Source organism: Globicephala melas, chromosome 3, assembly GCF_963455315.2.
Source record: "Globicephala melas chromosome 3, mGloMel1.2, whole genome shotgun sequence".
NCBI classification, from domain to species: Eukaryota; Metazoa; Chordata; class Mammalia; order Artiodactyla; family Delphinidae; genus Globicephala; species Globicephala melas.
In genome coordinates, this window is record NC_083316.1 from 150659822 (window position 1) to 150673656 (window position 13835).

At 35.1% G+C, this 13835-nt stretch overlaps 1 protein-coding gene across 29 annotated transcripts in view; it reads left to right on the forward strand.

Moving 5' to 3' along the window:
• The window catches only part of LOC132597126 (metabotropic glutamate receptor 7-like), a 303251-nt gene that overhangs the window by 267607 nt on the left and 21809 nt on the right, over positions 1–13835 (forward strand). The window lies entirely within an intron of this gene.

The window sequence follows — 13835 nt, forward strand, 5'->3', positions numbered from 1 at the left end:
ATCTGCACATTTACCGTATATTAGCAGTAAGACCAGAAATGAGCGTAACGCTCTGTTTACAAGGTACAGAAAACAGACCCAAATATGGAAATTACTAGCAATGAGAATGGGGAAGAAAGACTACAACAAGGAATGTAGATGATATTTTTGTTTCCTAGCTATGATGCCAAATATTGAACTTTCAACTTGAGACAAGGAGGCCATAAAAAGTTGTATTAGTTTCCTAGAGCTGCCATGACAAAGTACCAGAGACTGAGGAGGTTAAACAACAGAAATTTACTCACTCACAGGTCTAGAGGCTAGAAATCTGACATAAGGTGTCAGCAGGATTGATTTCTTTTCAAGTATCTCTTCTGGGTTTGTAGATGCCATGTTTTCCTTTTGTCTTCACATGGTCTTCTCTCTGTGCATGTCTGTGTCCTAATATTTTCTTTTTATAAGGACACCAGTCATATTGGATTAAAGCCCACCCATTTGACCTCAGTTACCTATTTAAGGGCCTTATCTCCAAATACAGTCATATTACGAGGTATTGGGGGTTAAGACTTCCACATATTAACTTGAGCAGGACACAATTCAGCTGATAACAGAAGATAAGAGTAATTTAAGCAAGTAAGTAACTATTGTTTACAGTGAGTTGCTTAAGGATATGAATTTACTCAAGAAGAACAAGAAGAAATTACATAACACTGTACGTTATACAAAGATATTAAATTAATCATCATAACATCCTGTGAGATGGGCATTAAATTAGACTAAGCAAGATGAAGCAACTTATCCAGAATTGTATAGTTGGTACTTTCCAGAATTTAAACCAGGTATTTTCCCACTTCCATTCTACGTTATATATTCATTTCATTATTTGAAATGAATTTTGAGTCTTCATTTTGCTTAGTTTCTGAAGTTATATGGGGATAGAATGGAGTTGGATATTTTCAGTGACATTCACACATGGGGAAGGAAATTGAGTGCAGAAGCTTCAGCAATGTTTCCATGGAGAACGCTAACAACAGAACCAGAAACACCGTTATCCTTTTGGTTCAGTGATCTTTCCTGAAGCACTACAAGAATCAATTTTAAGAAGCCCAGTGTTTTCCAAACTTTCACCAATGGGCTCTGTAGGGTCCTCTAACAGTATCTAAGAGACTAACTAGTTTCTCATCCCAAGCCACTTAAGACAAGGAGTTCTGATTGTTCTCTGTGAGGAAATCAAGTGACAATCATAGCTGGTGATTTAGGATAGTTTCTTCAGGGCCCAGGCAAAACCTAATACACAGTAATAATCATTGTTAACTGCATCTTTGACAAGGATTAATCAGGTATCAAAGAGGTCTATAAATTGGGAGAAGTTATGATCAAAGAGAAACATAGACCACAGATATTTAATTAATTCTCAATTTTTTATGAGTTTAACTTTGGTTAACCTAATTTTCCTTCTTCTAGACAATTTCCAATTCGTCTCCACAAAGAGACCAGAATAATCACCTTCCAATACAAGATTTATTGTGTTGCTTTAATTTAAAGCATACAGTGACTTCTACATTCACTCCACCAAGTTTTGCCAGGAGAGAAAAGGAGACGTGATATTTTGTCTTGAATTAGATATGCCACCATACTTGACTTAGCTCATCCTACTGGAAGCACTTTGAGGGCAGATTCTACAGTCTTGTCTTACATCCTCTACGGAATCAAGCCAAGGGAATCACACACAGTTACAGCTGGAAAAACATTTGTTCTGGGTTAATACTTTTAGCCTTTACCACCAAGACTTTATCACCAAGACCTATCTTTACAGTCTCGAAACAGGAGACCTTCTTGCCTTCCCTTTTCACATTGACTAGGAAGGTAAAGGGAAGAACTGAGAAGTATCCAAAGTCAGCTAGCAGCCAGCACAGATAAATCATCGGTGGAGATAGTGTTTCTTTCAAAAGATATAAACATAAGAGGAAGTCCTAGTGTTTGAAACAACTGTGCATAATAAAATTCCATGAAAACCTAGAAATCCAGATGCAGATCAGTAACATATTGGTTAAATAAGCTGTTATGTTCATGCAGTGGACAAGTGTACATACATTAAGAAGAACGAGATACTCTTTTCTATGAGATTCTCTTTTCACTGAACTCATCAGTGCTGCAAACACAATGTTACATAATACTTTTTCTTTAACATTATATCAGGCATCCTCATCTGGTCCTGCATTTATTGCCAGTGTTACTAAAGTCTATCACTTACCTCTTTCTCTTTTAGACATATAATTTCTTCTTATTTTGGAAGCATTCTTCTTATTTGGAAGCATTCATCAATCCCTATCTTACTCTTTCTTTTAAATTACAAATGAATATTGAATTTTACAAAATATCTTTTGGGGGATATTTCAAGTGATTGTATACTTTTGCTCTCCTTTGACCTTGTTATATGGTAAATTATATTTTGTTATTTTACATTATATATTTTACATTATATATACATTACATTACATTACATATATTTTACATTATATTACATATATTATATTACATTATATTACATAAATATATTACATTATATATATACATTATATATATACATTTACATTATATTACATAAATATATTACACTATTTATTATATATTGTATTGTTTATTAATGACACTTATTATATTATAATTACATTATTTTTAAGGTAGCATTTTGTTTTAGATAGACAAAACAACCAGTGGAATAGGAAGCATCTTAAAATTAGATGCAAGAGCATAAGGGAATTGAGATTAAAATAAAATTCACGTTTTGGATCAGCAGCAAAAATTATTCAACAAAAGTGGGAAAATATGGCTATCATAGAATTACTAAATTCTAGATACAGCAACTAGTTAAAAGTTAAAAAATAATGAAAGTGTAAAAGTATCAGAAACCTGGGAGACTTGAAATAAATTATTCATGGGGAATACCTTTCTAAGATACAAAGAAAAAAAGGATACATTTAATTATATAAGAATTAAAATTTTCCTCATGGCAAAATGCACTACAAAGGTCAGAAAACAAGCAAAAGAAATTGGGAAATATATTTAGAAATGGATATGCCTTCTTTACAACTTTTGAGAGAAGCACATGTTTCTTTTTCCTTTAACCTGTTATGTGGGTATTAATCTATAATGTAAGTGCGTGGTTCCTTTCCTTTCATCTGTAATGTGAGTGTCAACATGGGGCACTGTTTCCAAGCACAGACTTTGGATGTTCCTGTACTGGTCCCGTCACTGACCATCCACAAAAACTTACAAATGTTGCTTTACTTTCCTGGGGGTTAGAGTCTTAGCTAAGAAATGGAAGCAAAATAGAACTTTCCCCCAGGGATGATATAGAAGGTTTAAAGGAGTAAATATGTAAGTGACTTAGCACAGTGCCTAGTACAAGAGAGATCAATGTAAGTACTTACCAAGTTTTTAAAGAGACAGATGAAAGAAATAAAATGTGGTGATTTCAATCTATTGATATATATTCTTGACATTAAACTACATTGGATGACCTAACTTGCTCGTGCTTTTTCTTACTCTAGTGAACTTGGGTAGCTAATATCATAGTTTAAAATTTTTCCTTTTATATTTACAAGTAAATTTGACCTGTAAATTTCTTTTTCCTTACAGTCCTAATCTATTTTCAGTATTAGGATTATATAGACTTCATAAGATGAATAAAGGAGCATTCTTCCTTTGCTACTCCCTAGAAGTTTTTCTTTGTTAATATTGATGTTATCTGTTTAACAGAAGTTGGATAGAATTCACCTCCCAAATGATCTGGCCGGGTCTGGTATTTTCTTGGTGAAAGACTGTAAACTACTGACTTAATTCCTTTACTGGTGCAAGAACTCCAGCTACAAATTTCCTCTTGTGTCAGTTTTGGTAAACTTTAGGAGCTAGGAAATTGTCCACTTTACAGAAATGTTCAAATTTACTGGCATTTCATATATTCTCTGTTTGTACTCTCTGCTATAACATTGTCCTGATTCTTTCCGTATATTGTTTACTTACGTTTTTGTTTTGCTTAATCAAAGTTTGTTTTTTTAAAGCTTTTCAAAGAATATTCTTTTGACTTACTAAATCACCTCAATTTTACACTTTTTTCTGTTTTATTAAGTTCTGCTCATATCTTTATTGTCTCTTTTTCTATGTTCTCAGGGTTTATTGTTTTACTCTTCTGCTGTCAATTAAAACACTTGGTTATTAATTTTAATAAATCTTTTTACTTATAAATAGTTGAACTTTTTGAAGGTTCCAGCTTAGTTGTACGTATCTAAGGGTCAGCTCCTCCTCATAGTTGCTGGCCTAAGGCTTAGTTCACCCTATAGCCATGTATATATTGACATTTTTTCCCCTCGACTTTCTGTGTTTTGCTACTTCTTACTTCTCTTTGCAGAGAAGCCCTTTGAAATACCCTTAACTTATTTTACAGCCAATAAGTCTTTAAAATACTGTGTATTTTTTAAGATAAATCAACTTATATAATTAGGCAGGAAATCTGATCTGCCATATTTTTAAAAACAGCATAATTTCATTCTTCTCCACGATTAATCTGCTGTATTACACGACCTTCGAGTTTTTAGCTTTATCAATGACATGTACTTTAAAAATGTTTGAAAGATCCTACCCAGTCTTTTAAAACATCCTTGCTCCTTGTTTCAGTTCTAGTTTTATGTATATTTTCTGCCTGGCACCTGATTATTCCAACATCTGATGGATGGCCTTGCGAATCTAATTCTGCTATTGATTGTTTTTGCTGATTCTCTCCACTTGTAGCTGATTTCTTCATTATTGTGTAAATTTAGATCATGAGCTCACGTTTAGCTAAACTTTATCTGTGGGAACGCTATAGGCCTGTGTTGAAGGTCTACCTCTCCAGAAAGGGTTTAGTTTTGTGTTTGGAATACCACCGATTTGGGAGCATTTTAAGTTAATTTCTTAGCTTCTGTTTGCAAGACCGCAAATAAATTTGCAACCCAAACACTGTGAACACAGATCTGCGGTTCAGAATTCTCAAGATTTCCTACCTGTTTCCTACCCAGAGCAGAGGCCAAGAGAATTTGGTCTTAGTCTCCCTTTGCCAGCAGATATGTTCTTCTCCTGGCACACCCTTTCATTAAACGTGAAGCCAGGGATAGATAGGTTTAGTTCTAACTTCCCATCTAGTAGGGATGGAGTCTTACCTCCTGCCTCCCATGTGGTCATGGCCATTTAAAAACAAGTCTCTATACCAGGTGTGTCATTCAACTACGGCCTGTATTCCAAATCCAGACAGCTGCCTATTTTTTATGGCCTATGAGCTATGAATAATTTTCACGTTTTAACTGGTAACATTTTAAATGGTTACCTAAGTACCTAAATAATATCCTCAATTTTGCCTCTTTGGTCTACAAAGCCTAAAATATTTGCCATTTGGCTCCATAAAAACAGGATTTCCAGCTTCTGTTCTAAGCTATCAAGATCTCCAATCCACTCTTAATAGAGCTATAACTCTCACACATGTACCACCCTTCCTTCATGGGTCCTGGACATTTCGACTGCACACTTCCAAAATCAACCACGCACTTAAAAATAAGTTGTGTACATTTAACCTAGCATACCTAACCCTTTTCTTTTAGGAGAGTTTTTCAAGTAATCTTGCCCACCGTATTCTTCAGAACTTCATTAATAATGGCAAAAAACTGGGCTTACCTGGTGGCGCAGTGGTTGAGAGTCCGCCTGCCGATGCAGGGGACACGGGTTCGTGCCCCGGTCCGGGAAGGTCCCACATGCCGTAGAGCGGCTGGGCCCGTGAGCCATGGCCGCTGAGCCTGTGCGTCCGGAGCCTGTGCTCCGCAACGGGAGAGGCCACAACAGTGAGAGGCCTCCGTACCAAAACAAACAAACAAACAAAAAACAAAAAAAGGCAAAAAATTAAAACAACTTAACATTCAACAAAAATGGGAAATGTTCATAACAATTATAGAAGCACATACAGTAGAAAACTATAAACTGTTATTGAAAGAGTGAGACATAACTTTTTATTCTTAGAGAACTATGTTTATTTAGGTCCCTTTTGTTTAAATAAGTGTATTTCTGTGTATGTATGTATACAGTCATGTATTTATATACACATACATTATTTGTATGATATATTTATATAAACATATGAAATACATACCTATACACATACCTTTGATTTATATTTGTATACATACACAGGAATATCATTATATATTATATATTTATATACATTGAACTGAAAACTGGTAGTATACATATATATCGTGTAGAAATGTGTGTCTACGTGCATGTGTAGAAAAGCAGGTTGAGAGATATGGAAGCATGAGTTAGACGGGGTTCAAGATTTTAAAAGTACTTATGTGTAGGTAGTGAGGTTAAGGCCCATTTGATTGAAAATATTGCATATTTTTACATCAATTGTTATGATGACCAGATTCCTATGTAAATAAAATTATAAATAGCTATACATACTCGTATGTGTAAGGTATAACTAAAAGATATATAGTTTTATATATGTATTATATTTATACTATATAATACAATTATACTAATACATTATATATTGTGTCATATAGAATATATTAACTATAGTGTATTATATCAGATAATAATAATTATATATTTCTATATTATGATATAATTGTTTTATAATCAATATTACAGGATATATCATATTAATATTATGAACATATTAACCATAGAAATACATTTCATTACTCATATATTTTGTATATAATATATGCTAGGCAAAAATATATATTAATATAATACATAATTGTTATACACTAATATAAATATTAGTATATTACATTTATACATCAATATAATATTTAATATTGGTACATTTATATTATTTTTAATATATACATAGCTAATGCTCTTTAAAGCCATCTGCTACAAGTAGAATAAGACCAGGAGTATGGCCAAAGCAAATTGTAAAAGTATTAGATTACTTATATTCATTTATATGTCATTTTCCTGGAATCTGCCTCTGGCTATTAGAGAGGACACACAGCAAAATCAACAAAAAGTGCCCAGGACATAGGATCCTTTCTTCATTGGAACCTCAAAGGAAACACAGTGCTATTTAGTCCCCCTTCAAAGAGCCAAGAGCAAACCTTGAAGCACCCAGTAAAAGCCAATTCAAACAAAAACGCTTTTCCACTTAAACTGGAAAACGTTAAGTTCCCAAGAGACCCCCTACATCAACCACTGAAGCTCATTTGGCAGTAAAAACAATAATGTTCACCGAACAACAAGAAACGCAAAACAATAGGTGTTTTACCAAAAACACAAAAAAGCAGCTAATTGGTGTCTTTCCTGTTTGAGAGAAGGGGGTGGGAAGTGGGCAGAAGACCTGATAGGAAAGATAAAAAGAAAAGGAAAAGGAAAATAACAGTTTCCAGTTTGACACTCAAGCTGTCTTCTGCATCCATTTCGTCAAGACCACCAAGTCAATGTGGAGGCTTTTTCCGCCTTCCCTTTTCTTTTCATGAGACCGATCACAACCAGCACTGCAGATTCCATCCAATTCAGGAATGCTGTTGCCTACATGTGTGAATGAGCTGTGAGTAAAGTACTGAAGTAGAGGACACCTAAAGTGAAACGATTTCATGAATGTCCACGTGGCTGAGCAGCAAGTTAACCTTTCATAGATGTGCTAAAGAAGAAGACTTGGGTTTTATTTTATTTATTTTTCCCTGGACTGTGTTGAATGACTATCATCGACAAGTTCAGGCTACTTTTTGCTGAGGATTAATGCACTGGGAGAGCTGAGAGAACACTGAACGGTAGAGCTGTCTTTTTCTTGACCAGTTCACCTTAGTTTCCCAAACTCCAAGTCTTTCCCTAATTCTTTCTCCTTTTTATTGTAGTAAAATGAACATAACACAAAATTCACCATTTTGATCATTTTACAATTCACTGTACCATTCAGTGGAATTTACTACTGTCACAATGTTGTGCAACTATCACCACTGTCCAACTACAAAACATTTTCATCACCCCAAGAGGGAACATACACCCATTTTGAGGAGTCATTCCCTATATCCCTCTCTTCCAAACCCCTGGAAACCACTAATGTATAATATTTTCCGTGTGTGTGGATTTGCCACTGCTGGACATTTCATATAAATGGAACCATACAATATAGAGCCTTTCGTGCCTGACTTCTTTCACTTAGTTGCATCCATGATGTAGCATGTATCAGTAATCCATTCACTTTTATGGCTGAACTCCCTGATCCTGTTTTCTTCATACTGTTTGAATACAAAATTTAAAATAAGTTGAGAGTGAAGCTCTGTTTTAAGGGCACATCTACGAGCCCAATTCTTTTAAAAAAGGTGAAAAGGGAGATATTGTCGTGAAGTGATAATCGTTGAGAAGCCTCAGCCAATTTGATAATGAAAAGTTTGGGAAATGTTGCAAAAAATTATCTGCTTTATATTAAAAGCCTTTTAAGCAAGGATTCAGGAGATTGTCTTTTTCTTGCAGGTAACTTAAATGAGTCAGAAGGAAATAACTGCGCTTTAAAACAGATTTTGAAAGGATTCTATTTATTCTTAATAGACGAATGGGAGTACAGGTAGTTCACATCCAATATGGACTCCCTGTGCAAACACTGTTTATCGTTTTAGCCACCACTATCGAATTATATTTCTTGAGAGTAAGGCAGCTCAATTCCTGCATATTACTTTTTTTTCCTGCATATTACTTTTTAAAATTCATCTATCAAATCCATTAATATAGTATAAACAAGAGATGTTCATGTTTCAGTGCAGTTCAAATATCAGGTATAAAGAACCACCAGCAAGAAAAAGAATCCTGTATCTCTTGCCAGAATGTGGTCAGCTCTGGGGTGCTTTGCTAGCTGAAACACACTTTCATTGTTAAGAGGATAGAGGCTGTTTAAGAGGGACGAGAGCCAAAAAATGTTAACTACGTGTATGTGTTAAGAACAGTGCTAGGTTATCTCATATTCTGTATCAGCCAAGGCTCACCATTTTACATATGTGAAAAGCGAAGTTAAAAGTGTTTTAGTAGGGCTTCCCTGGTGGTGCAGTGGTTAAGAATCTGCCTGCCAGTGCAGGGGATGCGGGTTTGAGCCCTGGTCCGGGAAGCTCCCACATGCCACGGAGCAACTAAGAGCATGCGCCACAACTACTGAGCCTGCACTCTAGAGCCCGTGAACCACAACTACTGAAGCCCACACACCTAGACCCCGTGCTCAGCAACAAAGAGAAGCCACCACAATGAGAAGCCCGCGCACCGTAACAAAGAGTAGCCCCCGCTCACCGCCAACTAGAGAAAGCCCGCGCATGGCAAGGAAGAGCCAACGCAGCCAAAAATAAATAAATAAATCTATTTTTTTGTAAAAAAGTGTTTTAGTAACTTACTAAAAGGCACGCAATCAGTAAATCTGAGCAAGAATTCAATCCCAAATCTGTCACACTGAAGTTTAAGCTAATACATGAGATTAATAAAAACAGCACTAAATTAAAAGTTCAGAGATATTTTTAATTTCATACTCTTTCACTAACGCTCTTTGGAGATAAATCATTTCTTTTATATGGGCCTTAGTTTTCACAACTATCATAGTTGGAAGCTTGACTAGATGATCTGTATGTAGTCTTCCAATTCTAAAATGTTCCACTCATTTGGATTCCTACAATAATTGCCCTTGCAATACATGCATGCTGCCACCAAGCAGCCGCAGAGACTATTAGTTCCTTTTATATCCCTAGTGGGGAGTGCATTTTGACATCAGACTTACCGGTCAACAGTACAACCTGTTACTATAACTATAAAATAACAAAATAATCTGGTATTATTTCCTGTAAAGCAGAAGCTTTACATTGTCTGTGCATCATATCAGAATCACCTGTAGGTTTGTTTGGTTGTGTTTTAACATCTTTATTGGAGTATAATTGCTTTACAATGGTGTGTTAGTTTCTGCTTTATAACACCTGTAGGTTTTTAAACATAGAGGAAATCCATAACCCATTGAATGAGAATCTTCAGAGACAGGACATGGGCATCTGGATTTTTGGGCTCCCATCATCCGTATATTTTATTTTATTTTATTTTTTTGCCTATGTACAGTATTTGTCACATCCTCTTGAATCTTTAAATGTTTCTTTTTGTTTTAAAATTTTAGAATATTCCATAATCTTCACCTACTTTTCATAAGGTGTTATCTGTTATGTTTATTCGATCTTGTGCTTCTCCTGGTTAAGTCTTCTTTTTTTCCTTTTTTTTTGGTGGGGGGGGCCCTGCCTCATGGCTTGCAGGATCTTAGTTCCCTGACCGGGAATTGGACCCCAGGGCCCCAGCAGTGAAAGCGCCAAGTTCTAACCACTGGACCACCAGGGAAGTCCCAAGACTTCTGTTTTAAATGACTTTTTTTCCCACTCTAATTCATTCCTGGGATCAGTTTCATGTTTGAACGTTAAACCAACCTTGCATTACTAGAATAAAGCTACTTTGATTGTGATATATGATTGTTTTACATACCATGGATACAGTTTGTGCTTCTGTTTACACATTTTGCATGCATGTTCAAAAGAGAAACTGGCCTGTGATTCTATTCTTGTAATATTCTTTTTAGTTTTGACCTGAAGCTTATGTTGGCCTTATAAATATTTTGAGCAATATATACTTTTCTGTTTCCTGGAAGATTTTTATGTAAGATTACCAATATTTCTTCCCTAAATATTTGGAAGAATTTACTTGGAAAGCCATTTATCCCTGGAAATCATTTTCTGTAAAGGTACTTAATTATACAAACAACTTTTGCAGTAGATATAGGTTTTTGAGATATTTTTTCTTTCTTGGGTTAGTCTTGTTAGCTTGCATTTTTAAAGAATTTGTCATTTTCGATGAATTTTCACATTTATAAATTATCATAATTTTAACAGCTTTATTGGGATGTAATTTACATACCATAATTTCAACACTTTAATGTATACAATTCAGTGGTTCTCAGTGTAACCACTAAAAGACTTGTGTAAGCATCACAACAATCCAATTGTAGATTTCTGTCCCCCCACAAAAAACCCATTACACATTAACAAGCTTTTTTCAATCTCCTCAGCCCTCTCAGCCCTAGGCAACCACTCATCTACTTCCTGTCTCTACAGATTTGCTATTCTGGGCATTTCATATAAATGGGACCGTACAATATGTGATCTTTTGTGAGTGGCTGCTTTTACTTTACATAATGCTTTCATGGTTCATCCATGTTGTAACATGGATCAGTAGATCATTCCTTTCTATAGCTGAATGCTATTCTATTGTATGGATATTCCACATTTTGTTTATTCATTTATCCGGTTGTCATTTGAATTATTTCCACCTTTTGTTTTTAGAAATATGCTTCTATGAACAGTCACGTACAAGCTTTCGTGCAGACATAAGTTTTTATTTCTCTTAGGTATATATTTAGTACTGGAACTGCTGGGTCATAGGGTAACTCTATGTTTAACACTTGCAGGAACTCTCAAGCTGCTTTGTAACATGGCCGCACCATTTTACATTCCCACCAGCAATGTATGTGGGTTTCAATCTCTCCTCTTACAGCCTAGCAATGTCATCTATGCTGGAAAACGTTTCACATGTAGTTGAGCAGGATGAGTATTTTACTGTTTGGTTGAGTGTTCTGTAAACATTTATTAGGTCTTGTTAATTCATAGTCTTGTCCAAGTCTTCTATATCGTTGTTGATCTCCTGCCTAACTGTTCTATCCATTTTTGACTGTGGAGTACTGAAGCCTCTACCTAATGTTGTGCAATTATCTATTTCTTCCTTCAATTCTTCATGGATTTTGGTATTTTCTTCTTTGTTTATTTTGGTTTTACCTTATTCAGGGCAAATATGGTAAAGATTTTTGTATCTTCCCTCTCTTTATCATAAAATGTCCCTTTTCATAGCTAGTAACTTTTTTGTTTGTTTTAAAGTCTATTTTTTCTGGTATTAGTATAGCCACTTCAGCAATGCTTACGGTTGCTATTTGCATGATGTATATTTTTTCATCCTTTTACTTTGTACACATTAGACTTTTGAATCCAAGCAGTGTCTCCTATAGAAAACAGTTTTTAATACCCAGTTCGACAATATCTGCCTTTTGATTGTATTGTTTAATTCATTTACATTTAGTTTTTATTATTGATATGGTAGGATTTATTTATGTCTATCATTTTACCTTTGGTTTTCTACATGTCTCATGTTTTTGCTTTTTTGTTATTGTTCCTCCAGTTTCCTTTTATAGTAAGTAGATATTTTCTACTGTAACATGTAATTCCTTTAATGATTTTTAACCACATTGTTTGAGTAATGGCTGCACTAGGGCTTATGTAACACATCTCAGAATCTCTTCAGATTTTTACTAGGTTCATTCCAGATAGAAACAGAAACTGTACTTTTATAGAGCTGTATGCCTTCCCCTCTTTTTTGTTTTTATTACATTTATATATGTTACATACTTAACAACATATTATTATAATAATTACTTCTCACAAGCTTATTTTTTCAAAGAGCTTAGAGAAGAAAGTTGAGCAAATAAATATTTTTGAGTTTGTCGGGTTAGTCTATTTACCATTTCTGGTTCTCTTCCTTTCTTCCTGCGGATTCAGCTTATGATCTACTGTCATTTTTATTCTAACACAGCTTTGTTCTCACTGCCTTCGTTGTGCCATATCATCAAAGATATGATATTTCTTTATGTTATATAGAGAACAATCCAAATATAGTCATATTGTTTAGGCACTTACTTTTTAAATTAGTTAAGAGAAGAAAGGAGAAGAAATTTGAAATTACAGTATCTTTGATAATTCCCTACACAACTGCTCTAGTCAGCATTCTTTGTTTTGTTCTTATGGCTTGAGTTACTGTCTGCTATCATTTGAAGAACTTCCACTAGTATTGCTTGTGAAGTCCGTCTGCTAACAATGAACTCACTCAGTTTCTCTTTCTGTTTCTGAGTTATGGTGAAGTATTGATGATAAGTTGTGGAGTGGTAGGAAAAACTAAAATGCGATGTGCTGTATGATGTATGTTTCACTGAAGTGTCTTGGTCAAATTCTAATGATTTATGATAGAAATCACATAAAGCAAGCCTCACAATTCTCCAGGAATGTTCTGTAGAATGCTAATGTTAATGATGAATATGTGATCCCAAATCTTTCACTTGTATTGACCTTATCTCATTAATTCTTCTCCCAACAATGCCATAACTAGAGTTGAGTTCTAAAGTGTACCTTCCTCTTTTCCAATAGAAATGGTCCCACAATTTCAGAAAGTTCTCAAAGGTGAAAAAGTACACACGGCGTTTATCACGTTTGCAAATGCCAGTGAAAATGCTAAGGTAACACTGTCCAAAATGCAATATTCTTCTGTGAGGGCACCCAACTTTAAACAAATACACATATTCTAAATACAGCTTAGATCTGTGACATGTTTTGGCCAATGAAGTGTGAGCAGACATGATGGCCTTCAATGAGCAGCAGAGGCCTTAAATAGGCTTGTGCAGTTGGGCTCACCTCCTATGTTTCAGTGAACTCTGTGAGAAGACAGGGCCTGGGAGCCGCGGCCTCACAGTTGGGCTCCAGAGGAAGCTGTGTGTTACAGACCTCAAACTGACCCAAAACACGGAGCAAAACCAGCCATCTAGAGGTCTAAAAGAGAGCCACTGCAGCTAGCCAATAGGTCCAAGAAAAATAAATTCTTGTTTATGGAACTGAGTTTTGGGTCGATTTGTTCCAAAGCATTATCAGAGCAAGAGCTGACTAACACAACATCCTCCAAATCATTGTTATGTAAATGGCTGCCACCATGCCTACAAG